Raw genomic sequence first — 6,000 nt, 5'->3', positions numbered from 1 at the left:
CCAACATTCCTGCCAAAGAGCCCCTGAGCGACCGGTTCAAGTTTCCCTCTGCATTCTTAGAGCCAAGCAAATAAGAGAAAGTAAGCAACAGCAAGAGGCGATTTGGTTGGACCCAGGAAAGGACTCCTGGGTTGTAGAAATTCTGGGATAAACTTACTAAGAAGCCTGAATGATCTGCAGCTCTGGAAGGCTCACATCACCTAGAACATCTCAAAGATACTAGAATATCAACCTATTCGGGAGCAGGGAGCAGAAGCTCTTATAAAATGTGATACCTAAATTTTTGAAACTGTGTTTGCTTTATGCCTCACAGCAAGGCTGGGTGGCAGGGAAAGAAAGAAGGATCCTACTCTCACACACTAAACAATCAAAATTCGCTTTTCTGTGCTTTCTCCCAGCCGTCTCCAGCCACATGCTCCAGTAATGTTATAAGATGGAGGGAAGCCCATTTTCAAATGTATTACTATTTTCTTTCCAAAAAAAATTTTAAAAATTCAATGTAGGGACTTCCCTGGTGGTGCAGTGGTTAAGATCCGCCTGCCAATGCAGGGGACATGGGTTCGAGCCCTGGTCTGGGAAGATCCCACATGCCATGGAGCAACTAAGCCTGTGCACCACAACTACTGAGCCTGCGCTCTAGAGCCTGCGAGCCACAACTACTGAGCCCATGTGCCACAACTACTGAAGCCCACGAGCCTAGAGCCTGTGCTCCACAGCAAGAGAAGCCACTGCAGTGAGAAGCCCACGCACTGCAACGAAGAGTAGCCCCTGCTCACCGCAACTAGAGAAAGCCCGCACGCAGCAATGAAGACCCAAGGCAGACAAAAATTAAATAAATAAATAAATAAATTTATAAAAATCAATGTATAGGGCTTCCCTGGTGGCGCAGTGGTTAAGAATCCGCCTACCAATGTAGGGGACATGGGTTTGCTCCCTGGTCCTGGAAGATCCCACATGCCACGGAGCACCTAAGCCCGTGTGCCACAACTACTGAGCCTGCGCTCTAGAGCCCGTGCTCCACAACAAGAGAAGCCACCGTAATGAGAAGCCCGTGCACTGCATCGAACAGTAGCCCCTGCTCTCCGCAATTAGAGAAAGCCTGCGCACAGCAACGAAGACCCAACGCAGCCAAAAATAAATTAATTAAATAATTTTTTTAAAAAAAGAAATCAATGTATAGTACCACTGGCCCTGTGGGAGGGTCCGTTTCACTACAACTTTGCCAGGATAGGATTTTGTGATTATCTTTCATTTTTTGCTAGCAAATAGATGTAGTTTCTAACTGTGGCCAGGGGAGCAATAAACTATGATGGGTGAATGTGTCAATATTTCAGTGTGAAGCAGAGTCAAGCCCTATAATGAAATAAACCAGATGACAAGATTAATCTGAGAGCTGGTGTGATAAGCTGTCATACTGAAGGCCTCATGTGCAAAAAAGGATGTTTGGCTTGCCTTCTCCTTCTTAGTTCTCTAGGCCTTATATTTAGCCTTTCACAGAAATGGAAGGATAGAGAGAGGGAGAAGAGAGGCTGAACTCCTTTTACTACACTGCCCTGCCCTTCCGCAGCCACAGCTGGATTTTAAGTGGCCATCAACTATCCACATGGCCATTTCTGGTGCTGACAACAGTGAAGTGGCCAGGTGGGAACTTGGCCTTACTGAGCCTGGGAAGTGACAGTCTGGGAACAAGAGGCGAATTCGGGCAATCACTGCTCAAGCTGACTTGCAAGTGTAGCCTCAGTATTATCTACAATCTCCCAGACACTTGAGATCTAGGTGGAGAGCAGCTCAAACCCTCATTCCATGCCCTGCGAAGTCCAAAGCCCTCCTACAGATTTCTGTGGACTCCCCAGGAGGCCTCCACTTTCCCATGGCCAGCCCAGCTCCGAGCCCCTGTGGGTGAGCCTCTGTTCCATACTGCACTGACCCAGGGATGAAACTCAGTCATTCCCTCACTCCCCACATCACCAAAACAAAACTGTGTACCAACGCATTGGGAGATGCAGTAGACTTTACTAAAGATTGGATGAGGGCCATAGGGGAAGTTTCTAATGCAGCAATGCAGACCACTGCAAACTGACATAATCCAGTCCTGTTCTTAAAATGCCATTGACCCGGGCTTCCCTGGTGGCGCAGTGGTTGAGAGTCTGCCTGCCGATGCAGGGGACACGGGTTCGTGCCCCGGTCCGGGAAGATCCCACATGCCACGGAGCGGCTGGGCCCGTGAGCCATGGCCGCTGACCCTGCACGTCCGGAGCCTGTGCTCCGCAACGGGAGAGGCTGCAACAGTGAAAGGCCCGCGTACTGCAAAAAAAAAAAAAAAAAATGCCATTGGCCCTTTGGCCACTCCATTCCTGATCATCTTCCACCAGATGCTTCTCCCACTTTCCAACCATCCAACTGGCTCCCCTTCCTCTCCTCCTCCCATTTTCCCCCAGAACTCCAGACCCCCACCTGCCCCAGTACCCAGAGGAATTCAACAGTCTCCATCCAGTTCCTACCAGCAAACTTCATTCCCTGCCCAGCCAGGTAAGTGCTTGAAAGGCAGCTCATTCTATTTTTTATTTTTATTTTTTGATGATGTATAGTTATCAATAAAGTGCCTAGGTCTTAAACGTACCGTTCAGTACATCTGACAATTGCATAACAAGATGTAAACATTTCCATCCCCTTGTGCCCTTTCCAACCAGATCCTTTCTGCCCCCATTGAAACCACTATTCTGATTTCTATCAGTAGTTTAGTCTGTTCTTGAACTTCATACACAGAGACTCATACAGGTTGTACTCTTTCAAATGTGGCTTCTTTCACTTACTGTAATGTTGTCAGGATTCATCTATGCTGCTGTGTGTATCAGGAATTCATTTTTTTAAATTTCTGGGTAGCATTTCATTGTATGACTATACCAGCTTATTTATCCATTCTGCTGTGGAATTCCATTCTGTTTTTACACAGTGTTACAATGTTTGAGCTGACACCAGTAAGTATAGTAATGCCCAGATGGTAACCCTAAGAATTTGAGCGTGAGCAGGAGGGTCAAGTGGGGGATTTTCAACTGGGAGGAAAAATTAGAAAGGGGGGGAAGCTGAAATTAATTTTAATAATACATTTTGCTTAACCCACTATATCCAAAATATTATCATTTCAACATGTAATTGAGATAAGCATTTATTAATGAGATTTTAAAAATAATTTTATTTATTTTTTTATACAGCAGGTTCTTTATTAGTAAGATCTTTTATGTTCTTCTTTCTGTACCAAATATTTGAAATCCAGTGTGTATTTCTTTTATTTATTTATATTATTTATTTTTAATTTTTTAAAATTTTTAAAAAAATTTTTTATTTTCTTTATTTTTTTTATTGTTTTTTACCAGTGTGTATTTCACACTTATAGCACATCCTGGCCTCGACTAGCCATCTAGCCAGTGCTCAGTGGAATAGCCTCACAGGGCCAGTGGCTGCTGTCTTTGACAGTGCAGGCCTCGGGCAGAGGGATTTGTGTCCAAGTCCACGAAGCCCTTAATGGCAGGGAGTGAGGAGCTGGATTCATATTCAGGTCTCCCCATCTTCCTGCTAAGCTGTTTACAGGTCTGCCTCTTCCCACAGAGACTTCTTCCAACTCCAACTTTCTGAAATTCTAATTCACCCCCAACACATGCATTCTACCCACACCTTTTGGAACTCATGGCTATTTCAGATCATTTCTTTTTCATGAGAAAAACTCGAGTTTTTTAATACACAGGGCATGACCATTTTGAAATAAATTGAGGGGTTTACACTCAGGACTTTTTCTCATGAAATGGGCTAGTATAGGTGAGAACATGTTAGTTGGAGTGCATTGCGTGTCCTAAAAACATTTTGAGAAACATGTTTTTGGTTTTTGGTTTTTTTTTTCTTTTTGGCTGTGTTGGGTCTTCGTTGCTGTGTGCGGGCTTTCTCTAGTTGTGGCGAGTGGGGGCTACTCTTCGTGGCAGTGCTCAGGCTTCTCATTGCGGTGGCTTCTCTTGTTGCAGAGAACAGGCCCTAGGCACACGGGCTTCAGTAGTTATGGCATGCAGCCTCAGTAGTTGTGGCACACAGGCTCAGTAGTTGTGGCATGTGGGCTCAGTAGTTGTGGTGCACGGGATTAGTTGCTCGCAGCATGTGGGATCTTCCTGGGCCAGCGATTGAACTCATGTTCCCCACATTGGCAGGCGGATTCTTAACCCAAAGTCTCCAGAATTCCCTGTGATGGACAGTGAATGTGATTTCTGTCACTGAGTCCCCGGAAATGCCTTTTGGGGAAGTGAGAGTCAGAGCTGGGGGGGTGGTTTGCTTTTAGCCTGCTCTCCTACCCTGACACTACCCAGAATCGAGTGCCTTAGGCTACTGGAGGACAAGCAGAGAGAAGAAGGAAGCTGTCACTCCACCCTGCAACGTCTGCCTGGCCTCTGCTTCCCAGCCAGCTGCTTGACGCCCACAGCCAAAGGCAGGAGGAGAGCAGGGAGCCTGCCCAAGGTCGCGTGTCCAGGTGAGGTGCTTTAGAATCAGGATGCCCAGTACTCGAATTTCAGACCCTGGATCCAAACCGCCTACTGCTCTGCATCATTAGAGGGGAAGTCTGCCAACGGTGGAGGAAAGAGGGGAAGAGGCCGGGGCATCAGTCATTCAGTCGTATAGAAGAGAGGCTGAACTCCTTTTCTCAGGTACGTATGGTGCGCCTACTGCGCTCCAGGTGATGTTCTAGGCACTAGAAAGAGTGGAAAAGGAAGCAGCCAGGCCCTTGCTCTCCTGGAGCTCACAGGCCAGTGTGGGAGACAGACAATGAACATCAAATAAGCCAACAGACAGCTGTTACAGTAAGAGTAGGCAGGCTCAGATGGAGGAAAAATGCATTTAGCATATTGATCATAACATATTGCGGGGAGGCAGGGATGTCTGCCCCTCCCCCAACCCGGCACCCCGCCTGTTGACTCTTCCTAATTCAGAGAGAATGGGAGCTTTCGGGTATGAGCTTTCAGCTTCCTGACCCCCAACCCAGTCTGGTTCCCCTGAGCAGCACAGCCCTCTCTCCACCCTTGCTCCCTTTTTTTTTTTTTTTTTTTTTTTTTCCTTGCTCCCTTTTAAAAGTGGATTCTTCCATCTGGGCCCCTGAAGGTAGCTCCTGCTCTCTCTTCTATCCCTGTATCTCATTTTGTCCTCTTTCCTGACACCTTCATAGTATATAAACACTGACTCTCTGCATTTTAAACAAACAAGCTCACTTTCCTCCCTTCTTGAAATTCAGGCTTCCCTTGCCTTCTGGGCTTTCATCAGGCTGACCAGAGCTCCCTTTAAGCTGTTATCAGAGGAGGGAATGAGATGCAGAGTCTGTCATGAGGACAGGATGATTGAGGAGAAAGCGGGGGAGAGAGTGCAGGACACTAGCTCTGGAGTGGGGAGCATCTGTGAAGCAGGGAGGGGCCCGACAAGCAGGGAGGACTATGGCCAGACAACAGGGTCTTCCTGGGTCTTGTTAGTCCGGCAGGAACTTCATTCCTATGTCATATTCGGTTATGACTATCCTCTAAGGACTCTGGATAGGATTCTAGGATGCCCCTGCTCCTGCCAGCGCCCTGGGGAAATCCTGAGGCTCCACTGAAGTCATTCATACCCTAGCAAAAATCAGTTCCTCTTCCTCGGTGTCTGGCACACCCAGGCAAATGGGAAGTGGGGAGAGGAGGTAGTGTGGAACTTTGCTCTGAAGAGAGTGACTTAATGATGGAATTCCATCATCACTGTGACAAGCAAACAGGGGAGGTCTTTGGGTTCAAGGAGTCTTTTTTTTTTTAAATTAATTTATTTAATTTTTGGCTGCATTGGGTCTTCATTGCTACCTGCGGGCTCTCCTCTGGTTGCGGCGAGCGGGGGCTACTCTTTGTTTTGGTGCACGGGCTTCTCATTGTGGTGGCTTCTCTTGTTGTGGAGCATGGGCTTTAGGCACATGGGCTTCAGTAGTTGTGGCATGCAGCCTCAGTAGTT

General features: G+C 47.1%; 1 protein-coding gene across 1 annotated transcript in view; it reads left to right on the top strand.

Annotated features, from left to right (window-relative positions):
• Positions 1-3,828: 3,828 nt before the first annotated feature.
• Positions 3,829-6,000, top strand: part of SCIMP (SLP adaptor and CSK interacting membrane protein) — a 28,409-nt gene continuing 26,237 nt past the window's right edge. The window contains exon 1 of the mRNA XM_022596131.3: positions 3,829-4,685. The gene's annotated coding sequence lies outside the window, so the exon portion shown is untranslated. The remainder of the gene's footprint in view (positions 4,686-6,000) is intronic.

Source organism: Delphinapterus leucas, chromosome 19 (assembly GCF_059928025.1).
Source record: "Delphinapterus leucas isolate spDelLeu-1000000601 "Yukka" chromosome 19, BTC_Dleu_Yukka2, whole genome shotgun sequence".
Lineage (NCBI taxonomy): Eukaryota > Metazoa > Chordata > Mammalia > Artiodactyla > Monodontidae > Delphinapterus > Delphinapterus leucas.
The sequence above is the reverse complement of the archived record's forward strand: the minus strand, read 5'-3'. Positions and strand labels throughout refer to the sequence as shown.